This window comes from Gopherus flavomarginatus, chromosome 2 (genome assembly GCF_025201925.1).
Source record: "Gopherus flavomarginatus isolate rGopFla2 chromosome 2, rGopFla2.mat.asm, whole genome shotgun sequence".
Lineage (NCBI taxonomy): Eukaryota > Metazoa > Chordata > Testudines > Testudinidae > Gopherus > Gopherus flavomarginatus.
The window spans coordinates 201,787,283-201,800,388 of NC_066618.1; the positions used below are offsets into that span (position 1 = coordinate 201,787,283).

At 41.1% G+C, this 13,106-nt stretch overlaps 1 protein-coding gene across 1 annotated transcript in view; it reads right to left on the reverse strand.

Moving 5' to 3' along the window:
* CCDC102B (coiled-coil domain containing 102B) overlaps positions 1-13,106 on the reverse strand; it is a 342,057-nt gene that overhangs the window by 91,932 nt on the left and 237,019 nt on the right. The window lies entirely within an intron of this gene.

A 13,106-nucleotide genomic window follows, 5' to 3' on the forward strand; every position in this document is an offset into this window, starting at 1 on the left:
TCATTGCTAACCCATAAGCAACATTCAAGCCCATTTGCATGGGTGCAATGCTTCTATGGAATTAGCAGTGTAATTAGGTCTCAGGTCTGATGAGAATATTAACTGAGGAAAGCAAAATTTCCCCTTTTAAACCTGGGATATAATTATATAATTGAATATATAAATAAATAATTAGGAAGTATTCCCAATTACTAAGGTTATTACAATATAGTCCAGATTGAGGCAGACATGGGGGAAGGGGTGGGGGAATAGAAAAATAAAAATTCCTTGAGTTTTTCCTTTGGAAAACAACATTTGAACATGTAATTAAAGTATGTATCATAATGCATATCAAAAGGCACCAAATTAAGGTTGCACTGGCATTCCCTAACTTTTGAGTGCTTGACTTTGCAAACTAAAAATTCTTTTAACATAAGTGGTGTGTGTGTGTGTGTGTGTGTGTGTGTGTGTGTGTGTGTGTGTGTGTGTGTGTGTGTGTGTGTGTGTGTGTGTGTAATTTTTAAAGTATTTTTAAAAAACCTGAAAAATCAGTAATTTCTCACGTGGAAACATATTGACATCCACATGAGTTATCAGCAGGGTTGAAACATTTAGATCCTCAGTACAGACCTCTGCCACTTGAGCTAACTGCATAACTGATCGTCAGCAGAGATTGGCATTCTCTACGTGGACGAAGCACTAAAAGGGAAAGTGACAAATTTTGCCAGTGGGTTTCACAGAGTTGCTGACAGAGAAATATAGAGACTCAGGAATCTTGGATTCAGTTACAGGTTCTGGAAGATAGCGTGTTCTAATGGCTCCAGAGACTTCTGTCCCATCCCATCCAGCCTCACCTTGTCCTGCTCACCCCAACCCCCTTTGGCTCCTTATCACAGTCTGCTCACCTAGCCAGTCCCTGTCTCCATCTACAGGCTCCCCATCTAACTCCCATTCTTTCCTTCACTCCAGTTACCAGTTTTAGTTTGACTTCTGGAACTCCTCACCTCAGTTTCCCTGCAGGCACTTTTCTCAACCAGTCCCTGTGGTTCTCTCCCCCTCACCCCATTCCTCATTTAATCCAAGTCTTCTTTTCCATTACTAGTGTTCTCTTTCCTTCCCTTCCCCTTTTACCCACAGGATCTCTGCCCCCATATCCTTGCTCAGCTATTTCCAGTCTGCCTCCCATCTACTTCCTCTGTCTTCCCCATCCGCCCACCTTCCTGTTTTTGCAGCCTTTGCAATCAAATCAGGCAGACGCCATCTTCATGCTGCCTGCAGACCAGCAGGGGGAGCACTGAGAGCATACAGAAAAGAGTCTCCCTGCTCTTCATTCCTGTGTCCAGCAACACAGTGACCCCAAAAAGCCAGCAGCAGCAATTGCAGAGAAAGTCCTGCTCAAGCCTTGCAACCCAAGATAGGAGCATGCTCAATATAAACAGCATCTTCAGAGAATTTACCTGAGAAATTACCAGGGCATGAGTGAACTGAGATTTTTCAGATGCATATATCTTGACCAAATCTGTGCATTTTTCCCTACGAAAAGCAAATGCACTTCCTTGGCATTAGAGCAACCTCCCTGATTTCAAGCCCTTGCTCCAAAACACAGAGGTTCTAGAAGCTTCTCACTGAGGTAGTAAGACTTTGTTTTCTTTTGTTTTGTTTTGTTTAACATGGGCAAACAACATATCCTTCCCCCTGTCTCATACTCAGCTTTTCCAGGTATTCTTTCCCTAGTGGATTTTGCTGGGGGTTTTTGTATGTTTTCTGTAGCTGTTACAACAGCAAACAAAATGTGGGATCGATGCCACTGTTTAAAGGAAGTGTGAGTTGCAAATGTGCTTAACAAAAGTCTGAATGCACTCGACTGTGTTAGCGGTTTCTGCTGCATTGCACACCATGCAATTCCAACAGAAATCACTAATGACTGATGCCACTGCAGTGGTATTAAGTATTTTTTAATTTAATTCCATGTTGGTCACCTATCAACACATTAGCATAACAGTGATTTGGCCTTCACCAGAGCTAATATGATTGAATTAACAAACATTAGATCTATATGTTTCCAGTCTAAAATGCCAACTAAACATTCACTCCAAGTATAATGTCTTCTTATTTTTCGTGTATTTTAAATTCTTCACATCTTACCACTTCGTCCTACTGTCATTTTGATTTGTTGCTCTCTGCTAAATCATAAGGGGGGTAGGTTTATCTAATATCATGCTTACAATCCTGTCATCAGACTGAAGATGTCTTTTAAAAGCAGCAAAGAATCCTGTTGCACCTTATAGACTAACAGACGTTTTGGAGCATGAGCTTTCGTGGGCGAATACCCACTTCATCAGATGCATGTACATCTGACGAAGTGGGTATTCACCCACGAAAGCTCATGCTCCAACATGTCTGTTAGTCTATAAGGTGCCACAGGATTATTTGTTGCTTTTACAGATCCAGACTTACACGGCTAGCCCTCTGATACTTGATGTCTTTTAAGACTCAGAACAAGACCATTATTAAGCATTGCTGTTGCCTAACATTTTCTGTATTGTAAAGAAAAGGGAAATAGCAGCGAGTGAACAAAACCAAACCAATAAGAACAAAGTGAAGCCAAGTCTATCCCCTCTCCAGGCTCCTTGGGGTTTTGGGAAACAACTAACCATGGAAACTCAAGCCAAGAGAAACTACTATCCTGTTCAGAGTAGTCCCTTCAGAGTTTCCCAGTATCTTTTCATATCACTACAAACTTAAAAACAAAACTATCTTGGGTGGTAAAGAAAAAATAATCATGAAAAGTCTAGTTCTCATAATAAAATTCAAGTAAATTTCCAGCATGTAGCAAATACTTCTTAGCTTGACTTTGATTAAATGATTTAAGGCTTTTTTCCCCACTAGAGTTCATAATTCATAGAATTAAATTTGTTACAGTACCTCTTCTGGACATGTTTCATGTCAGTTAATGCTACTGTCTTGGCAGCTTTCCCTTGAGTAGTGTCAAATGTATGGGGCTTCCTAGAAACAAAATCTCATGGGAAGTGAGGGCTCGCAGCAGGAACTAGGGTTTCTCACTCTGTACTTCAACTCACAGCAAAAATGCAAAGCATCACTAGATTTAAAAAGAAGTGGGGCAAGAAGAAATTTCTGAATCTCTCCATAAGGCTAGTTACCTATGGAAGGGACTCATGTCTCCATGCATGCCTTGAAAGGATCTTTTCACTAGTGAAAAGCAACTAAGCAAGGCCTACTGGATATGCAATGTCTGGCAATAACATGTAGGAAGAAGAGGAAATCCCTCGAGTCAGATATGGAAAAACAATTTTGAGATGCTTATCTGAACCAACCCTTTTGAGATTCACTCATAATTACGCTCAGAGGAAAGATACCAGGCTATAGGACTGCAAAGCAATGCTAAGTAGTTCATGTCTGATGACAAAACTATGATATTGTATATTCTTAAAGAGGAAAGAGCACAAACATTGTAACAAGAACTGAAAATATCATCTAAATTACAGTTGTATATAGAGTTTCTTCACTTTGTCTTCAAGTATGCATGTTTACAAATGGGATTTGTATGAGTGCTCAAGGAAGTTCTTTTGAAAATTCCAACCTAGACTAATGTCCATTATTTGAAACTATGGTGTACACTTTCCTATTATCAAAAGTTTTTTCCACAAAAAAGATAATATCACAATATTTTAAAAACTACAGTAATGACAAGGAGCTAGTGAATTGGCATTGTTACCGGTAAGTATTTGAAGCATTTTGTAACTCTTGAATTGGGTATGATTGAATTAGTCATTTTATTTCCAAGGAAAAACAATATAGTACAACCATCTTGGAAATAAAAATGACCTTCCAAAACAATGCCAGCTGCACAGATTAAGTTTCAGAAACTATTAATGAAAGAAAAACATTGTAATCATCAATATATTCATTTAATTATATGCCAATGAAACAAGTATAAACAAACATTTTCATTTGCATGGCTATTATCAGAGCTAGTTGGGAAGTAGTTATACCATCCTGTGAAAATTTTCAAGATTTCAAAGAAAAATTCCCATCTCAAATTGGGATGAAAAGTTGGGAAAAAAAATCAGACTGAAAAAGTTTTTAAAAGTCTGTGTAGGTCAACTGAAATATGTTTTGATTTTTCTGTTAGCTTAAATTTCAAAATGAAAAGTTGTTTCAAACCTGAAAGCTAGATTTTTTTTTATAGCCACATCCGCAGAGTATTTCAGCATGTCACATATATTAATGAAATTAGCTTCACAACACTCCTGAGAGGTAGGGAAATATTATTCCTAATCAAAATACATCCGGGGGGGGGGGGAGTTACCAAAAAAAATCAACATTTTCCATGGAGAGAACTCCATTTTCCAATCAGTTCTAGTATGCATAATCTACTAGGTTTGTTTGGGATAACGGAATTATTTATCAATATAAGGTGTTATTTCTTATGTATTGCGCAATGCACATACAATATTCCATTAAATATATTTTTAAGGAGAAACAAATATTTATTTGAGCTCATTCCACCAATAATAGGAATCTCTTTCTACCTTTCTGAAAACTCCCCTCTCCCCCCATGTTTAAGGGACTATTGTACATTTATTGAAGAATATGCAAGAAATAACACCTTATCAATAAAAATTCCTTTTATCCCAAACAAACCTAGTAGATTATGTATACTAGACTGGTTAGAACTGCTGTCAGATTTACTCATCATTTTCTGTATCTCCTATCTACTTTTTTTTCATTATTATAACAGAACAATTTTAATTGTTAACAAAATACTGCAGAACTGAGAAAGTAGCAGAATGTCACGACCATCAGTATTCCCAGTGATTGCTTTGAGAGAAACAAAGTGATATTATTTATTTGTATTGCAGCAACACCCAGGAACTCCAGTCATGGACCAGTACCCATTGTTCTAGATCCTGTACTCAGAATTTTACATAGTGAAGTTAAATGATGTGTGCCTACCACCACACAGAGTTTTATTTGTTTTACTGAAGAATTCCAAAATTGAAGAAATAAAATACCTCTTATTTTAGGCAAACCAGTAAAGAGTTTATAATCAGCTCTGTAATGACATTATCTTTATTCTTATCTTTTCTGAAAGCCCATATTGGTTTAACAACTCGTCCTAAGTTGTCATAAACAGATAGCTAAGGGTTAATGTCTCTTCCACCTGAAGCACCTGACCAGAGGACCAATCAGGAAACCGGATTTTTTCAACTTTGGGTGGAGGGAATTTAGTGTCTGAGTCTTTGTTTTCTGCCTGCCTGCTTTCTCTGAGCTTTGGAGAAGTAGTTCTACTTTCTAATCTTCTGTTTCTAAGTGTAAGGACAAAGAGATCAGATAGTAAGTTATATGGTTTCTTTTCTTTGGTATTTGCATGAATATAAGTGCTGGAGTGCTTTGATTTGTATTCTTTTTGAATAAGGCTGTTTATTCAATATTCTTTTAAGCAATTGACCCTGTGTTGTATCATCTTAATACAGAGAGAACATTGTATGTATTTTTCTTTCTTTTTATATAAAGCTTTCTTTTAAGACCTGTTGGAGTTTTTTTCTTTACTTCAGGGAAATTGAGTCTGTACTCACCAGGGAATTGGTGGGAGGAAGAAATGGGGAGATCTGTGTGTTGGATTTGCTAGCCTGATTTTGCATTCCCTCTGGGGGAATAGGAAAGTACTTTTTGTTTCCAGGATTGGGAACAGAGAGGGGGAGTCTCTCTGTGTAGTTTCACAGAGCTTGTGTCTGTGTATCTCTCCAGGAGCACCTGGAGGGGGGGGAAGGGAAAAAGGATTATTTCCCTTTGTTGTGAGACTCAAGGGATTTGGGTCTTGGGGTCCCCAGGGAAGGTTTTTCAGAGGGACCAGAGTGCCCCAAAACACTCTAATTTTTTGGGTGGTGGCAGCAGGTACCAGGTCCAAGCTGGTAACTAAGCTTGGAGGTTTTCATACTAACCCCCATATTTTGGACGCTAAGGTCCAAATCTGGGACTAAGGTTATTACATAAGTATTACATAAAATAATGAGTAAATCTGGCAGCAGCTCAAGTTGCTGCATTAATATATATAAATTAGATTTGTGGATTATTAAAGGCAATGTCTAATATGTTTTCAGATATCCTTTCAAAATCTGTTACAATACACTTCAGCTATAAATGAATTAAGTGCATGAGCAAAAAATAATGTCGATCATAAAATATATTTAAAAAAACAGCAGAGTCAGAGAAAATGAAAACTTTCCATTTTCATGTGGGCTCAAGAATAGAAATAATCATGATGAACATTTCACCTTGAATACATTGATAAGGTCCTGCCAATAGAGCACAGAAAACAACAAACTATTTTTGAAGTTGGTTAAAGATATTTTGCCTATTGTGTCACAAACCCAATTATTTTGAGTACTGAATGCAGCAGTATATTAATCTAAATCTGAGTGTTCAGAATAAAAGAAGAAACCTAAATGCTAATATAATCTTCCTCAGACAGCACTTAACTAAAGAAAATCTTCATTCTTTTGCTAAATCATAGTTAAGCTGATGTATTAGGAGAGAAAACATAAGTAACTGGAAATCTGATAATTTCACTGAAAATACAGCACATATTCTTTTCCTCTTAAACAAGAAGATATTATTAATAATAAAAATATTACCTGTATGATTACCACACTAACAGTATTGCACTAAGAGCAGCTCTCTAAACGTTAGGGGAGCTCCTATATCCTACGCAGTATGAGAGGTTCCTTAACATGCTTTTTGGTATTACTTGCCTGGCAATATTGTTAGTTCCAGCCTACTGCTGGCAAGGATTATTTTCTTTGTTCTGCTGATAACCTTAAAAAAAAACCTAACTGTAGCTCCCAATTATAAAGTACAACTGCCAGAGAAGTCTCTATGAGTTACAATGGTGAACTGGGTGATGGACTGACACCAAGGAAATAGAAATCTCCAATTTCTCTAAAGAACAGGTTTAAGATGGGTGGCTGCAGTGCAAGTTTCCTCTAAGGCATCCACCAACCTGTATGTTTTCTGAGGCCACTTTTAGAGTAAAAAGTTAGGTAGTTTTGTCCTTATGGCTGTTCTCTCCTTACTTAACCCCTCTGTTGTCACTTCTAACAGGAGTGCCAATTAGTTTTAATTAGGAGTGTGTGATTCTTATACCCTGTCTAACAGGAACTGGGCTGATATCAATTAATTTCAAATAATCAGCTAACCTGTCAGATGGCAGTGATGTTTGTGTTCCTAGTATCGACTGAGGTTATGAGTGAAAGTTTTCATGTGCCACTGCCAAATTCCTAAACATACAGTTCCCAACAGAATGTATTTTATTTATTAAGATATTTTCTTGGACTCTTTGTTTTACCAGCTTTGTTTTTCCTCACTTCCCTTTCTCCTAGTATGTCAGTGATTGGCTCTGAAATCAAACAGAAATTGGATCAGTGAGCTGCAGCCACTAATGCAAAAAGTAACTCTTCTAACTTAAGGGCATGAGAGGTGTCTTGCTGTATTGGGAGTCTGCAACAAACAAAAGCAAAGTAATAAACTAAGAGTCTAATTCTAGAGACACTTGTTAATGGACATAGTACTTATCCTACGATCCTGACTAATAACAGCAAGATTAAAAGACAACTGGGCATAGACTACATATCTTAACAAAAAAAGTTGGATTATCAAATATACTGCATCAAAATCTGGCCAGTCACCATCCTGACCACACAAGAAGCTGTGTATTGAGGAATCTTATATATACTTACCTGGCACTTGCTATGCCAAAGGTATTATTTCCTCATTTTCAATTACCATCAAATTAATTCTTTTTAGGTGTTTCAAGCTGAGCATCTGAGAATTGGTTTACCCAAATTCATTAGTCACTTTTGAAAATACAGATCCTTTCTCTATATATATGGCTAGAATTATCTGAAAAGGCTGATAATTGGAAATTCCACTACTAAATGTTAGGTACAGGCCTTCAGGCAGTATCATTATATCACATGGATGAAAAAGGAGGACTTTCTTTCCTGCTGCATGAGCTTCAGAAGGTGGCTGAAGATTCATTTTTCTCCATCACAAAACACTCAGGGAGAATGGGCATATCTACACTATGATAAAAACAATGCAACAGGGAGCCTCAGAGCTCAAGTCAGCTAACTCAAGCTCAAAGGGCTCAGGCTGCAGGTCTAAAAATTTCAGTGTTGACATTCAGGCTCAGGCTGGAGCCCAAGCTCTGGACTCTCCTCACTCGCAGTCTAGAGTCCAGGATCCCACCCGCATCCAAACACCTACATTACAATTGTATAGCCTGCAGCCCAAGCCCCTTGAGGCCAAGTCAGTGACCCAGGCCAGCTGCAGCAATGCTGCGAGTCTTTTATTTCAGCATCAATGTACCCAACGTGAGCAGGGAAATTATGTCACTTCAGTAGTGCAAGATACCTCTGTAGCATAAACCAATTATAATCATCACTTTTCTCAGATAAGGGATCCTCTTTTCCAGGTCGGTGGGAAGAAAATCTTGAAGTCAAGTTATTTTCAGAATGAATTTTTTTTAAAAACTGAAAGGTAATCAGGGCAAGGAGGAAAACACATTTGGTGCTGGTTGAAGTTTTTTTGGGATGGGGGAGAGGAGGAAACAAGTCCAATTGACAGCCCCTGAAATGGATATTTTGCAGCCAGCATACAATTAACCATCAGCAACGATCTTGAATCTAAAGTAGTCTAAGGGTATGTCTACACTACAAAATTAGGTCGGTTTTATAGAAGTTGATTTTTAGACATCGATTTTATACAGTTGATTGTGTATGTCCCCACTAAGTGCATTAAGTCGATGGAGTGCATCCTCACTACCGTGGCTAGCATCGACACTCAGAGTAGTGCACTGTGGGAAGCTATCCCACAGTTCCCACAGTCTCTGCTGTCCATTGGAATTATGTGTGAAGCTCCCAATGCCTGATGCAGCAAAAATATTTTCACGTGCGGTTTTGGGTACATGTTGTCACTCTCCCCTCCCTCCCTCCCTGCCTGAAAGCAACTGCAGACAATCATTCCGCACCTTTTTGTCTGGGTTACACATGCAGATGCCATAGCATGGCAAGCATGGAGCCTGGTCAGCTCACCGCTGCTGTTGCGAGCATTGTAAACACCTTGCGCATTATACTTCAGTATGTGAAGAACCTGGCTAAGAGACGGCAGCACGAGGATGATTGTGATCAGGACATGGACACAGACGTTCCTGAAAGCATGGGCTGTGGTAATTGGGACCTCATGGCGGCAGTGGGGCTGGTTGATACAGTGGAATGCCAATTCTGGGCCCAGCAAACAAGCACAGACTGGTGGGACCGAATAGTGTTGCGGGTCTGGGATGATTCCCAGTGGCTGTGAAACTTTTGCATGCGTAAGGCCACTTTCCTGGAACTCTGTGAGTTGCTTTCCCCTGGTCTGAAGTGCAGGAATACCAAGATGAGAGCTGCCCTGACTGTTGAGAAGCAAGTGGCGATAGCCCTGTGGAAGCTTGCAATGCCTGACTGCTACCGGTCAATTGGGAATCAATTTGGAGTGGGCAAATCTACTGTGGGGACTGCTGTGATTCAAGCAGCCAGTGCAATCGCTGATGTTCTTTTATCAAGGGTAGTGACTCTGGGAAATGTGCAGGTCACAGTGGATGGCTTTGCTGCAATGGGATTCCCTAACTGTGGTGGGACGATAGATGGAACTCATATCCCTATCTTGGCACCGGACCACCTTGCCAACCAGTACATAAACCATGAAGAGTACTTCTCAATGGTGCTGCAAGCACTGCGGGATCACAAGGGACATTTCACTGACATCAACATGGGATGGCCGGGAAAGATGCATGACGCTCGCATCTTTAGGAACCCTGGGCTGTTTGAGCAGCTGCAAGAAGGGACTTACTTCCCAGACCAGAAAGTTACTGTTGGGGATGTTGAAATGCCAATAGTTATCTTCAGAGACCCAGCCTACCCCTTGCTCCAATGGCTCATGAAGCCATACACAGGCAACCTGGACAGTAATAAGATGCAGTTCAACTATAAGTTGAGCAAGAGCAGAATGGTGGTAGAATGTGCATTTGGACATTTAAAAGCTCGCTGGCGCTGTTTGCTGACTAGGTTAGACCTCAGCACAACCAATATTTCCATTGTTATTACTGCTTACTGTGTGCTCCATAATATCTGTTAGAGTAAGCGGGAGATGTTTATAGTGGGGTGGGAGGTTGAAGCAAATCGCCTAGCTGCCATTTTTGAACAGCCAGACACCAGGGCAATTAGAAGAGCACAGGTAGGCACTCTGCACATCAGAGGGGCTTTGGAAACCAGTTTCATAACTGGCCAGGCTACAGTGTGACAGTTGTGTGTGTTTCTCCTTGATGCAAACCCACCCCTTTTGTTGATTTTAGCTCCCTGTAAGCCAACCACCCTCCCCCCTTCGATCACAGCTGGCAAAGGAAATAAAGTCACTATTGTTTTGAAACCATACATTCTTCCTTTATTAATTAAAAAAAGAGAGATAACTGATAAGTTATCCCTGGTGGGGTAGGGTGGGGTGGTGGAAGAGGGAAGGACAAGGCCATATTGCTTATTGTAGCCACACTACAAATCAAAACTGTTTGAATGACAGCCTTCCGTTGCTTAGGCCATCCTCTGGATTGCAGTGGCTGGGTGCCTGGAGCCTCCCCCCCTCCCCCCCATTCTTGGGCATCTGGGTGAGGAGGATATGGAACTTGGGGAGGAGGACAGGTGGTTGTACAGTGGATGCAGCGGCGGTCTGTGCTCTTGCTGGCTTTTCTGCAGCTCCACCAGATGCCTGAGCATGTCTGTCTGCTCACCTATTAGCCTCAGCATTCCATACTGCCTCTGCTCATCGCGCTCACTTAATGCTTTCCTGGACTCTGCCACTGAATGCCTCCATGCATTCAGCTGTCCTCTATCAGTGCGGGAGGACTGCATGAGCTTGGAAAACATGTCATTGCGAGTGCGTTTTTTTCACCTTCTAATCTGCGATAACCTCAGGGATGGAGATGATAGGGGGAGCATAGAAACATTTTCGGGCCTGGGGGAAGATAAAAAGGGAGAGTAAAATTTAAGATGATACATTTCTGAGAACAAAAGGGAGACTTTCACAGTGAATCAAGCAATTCACAGCAGACAGCACATGTGCTTTAGGTACAAGGTCATATTTTGCCTTTTATATTGAGCGCCCGCTGGTATGGTGAAATATCACACACGACTGGGCAACAGAATTCAACTTCCAGGCAACCAAAGTAAGCCAAAGGATATGCAGATTTGGCTTCTAACGCCTTCATACTATGTGGAAATATTTTCAAACTGCAGCAATCTCCTTCCCCATAGCAAGCAATGCCAGTTAGGTTTGCCATTTAAAAGGAGGGGCTGCAGTTTTCCGGTTGATGTGCAGCATACACTTGCCCCCACCCATCCCCGTAGCTATTTGGGATGATCCCTTCACTCCTCCCCTTCCGTGTGGCTATTTGCGATGAGCCCTTCACCCCTCCCCTTGAAGCGTGGCTATTCTCAGGGATGATCCCTTTTAGCCAATTGCAAACAGCCCGGCATGAATGGGGTCCTTTTACTGTTGCCTTACAAAATTTCCCCTATTTCAACCAGGTGACCATGAATGATATCACTCTCCTGCAGCTAACACAGAAAGATATAGAGCGAATGTTGCTTGAATGCAACCAAAACCCAGGACCATTCGCTGCTATGCTTTGTGCTGCAATAATTCCAGACTACTTGCTACTGGCTTGGCATGGTAAAGTGTCCTACCGTGGAGGACAAAATAAGGCAGCCCTCCCCAGAAACCTTCTGCAAAGGCTTTCAGAGTACCTCCAGGAGAGCTTCATGGAGATGTCCCTGGAGGATTCCCACTCCATCCCCAGACACAGTAACAGACTTTTCCAGTAGCTGCATCCCAAGTCTTCAGAGCAACTCAAACATTAAACACTATTGCTTTTAAACCCTGTACTGTAGTTACAAATGTGCACTCACCAGAGGGCCCTTCTTCACCTTCAGGGTCGGGGATCCCGCACTGGGAGGGTATTGGCTGCAGCGTGATGAAAAGGTCCTGGCTGCCAGGGAGAAGGGATTCACTGCTTGCCTGTTTCACATTCTCTTCCTCCTCATCTTCCTCATCCACAAAATCCTCCTCCATGTTGCGTGAGACTTCCCTGTTGCAGGTGTCTATGGACAGTGGTGGGGTAGTAGTAGGTTCCCCCCCCTAGAATGCCATGCAGCGGATCATAGAAGCGGCATGTATGGGGCTCTGACCCAGAGCAACCATTTGCCTCCTTTGTCTTTTGGTAGGCTTGTCTGAGCCCCTTGACTTTCACACGACAATGCTGTGTGTCCCTGTTGTAGACTTTGTCCATCATGCCCATTTCTTCTTTTTGATCGGAGTTCTGCCTGCATAGATTCTTCTCCCCAGACACCAATGAGATCCAGTGTCTCCCATTTGCTCCATGCTGGAGCTCGTTTGTGATTCTGGTGGGACTTCATGGTCACCTGTGGTGCTGAGCTCACCACACTGACCAAACAGGAAATGAAATTCAAAAGCTCCCGGGGCTTTTCCTGTGTACCTGGCTAGTGCATCAGAGTTGAAAGTGCTGTCCAGAGTGGTCACATTGGAGCACTCTGGGATAGCTCTTGGAGGCCAATAATGTCAATTTACATCCACACTACCCCAAATTTGACCCAGCAAGGTCGATTTAAGCGCTATTCCCCTCGCCAGGGCGGAGTACAGAAGTCGATTTTAAGAGCCCTTTAGGTCGACGGAATGGGGTTGCTTGTGTAGACGCATTCATTATAAAATCTACCTCATGCAGCTAAATTTGATCTAACCCTGTAGTGTAGACCAGGGCTAAGATGTTTAAAGGTAATTGATAATGAAACAGATTAAATTGGGTTTTGTACCCAATAGAAAGTGTTTGGCAAAAGCAGCAGAATTTTATGCTGTTATGAGTTAAAATAATCTGTACTCATAGGAATGTTGAAAAATTAGTTAATTAATGAGCTCTTTTTATATTTATATATTACACACGCACACACATATTTTGTCCAAATTGTCTAATAACAACCTAGTTGGCATATTCAGTAGCA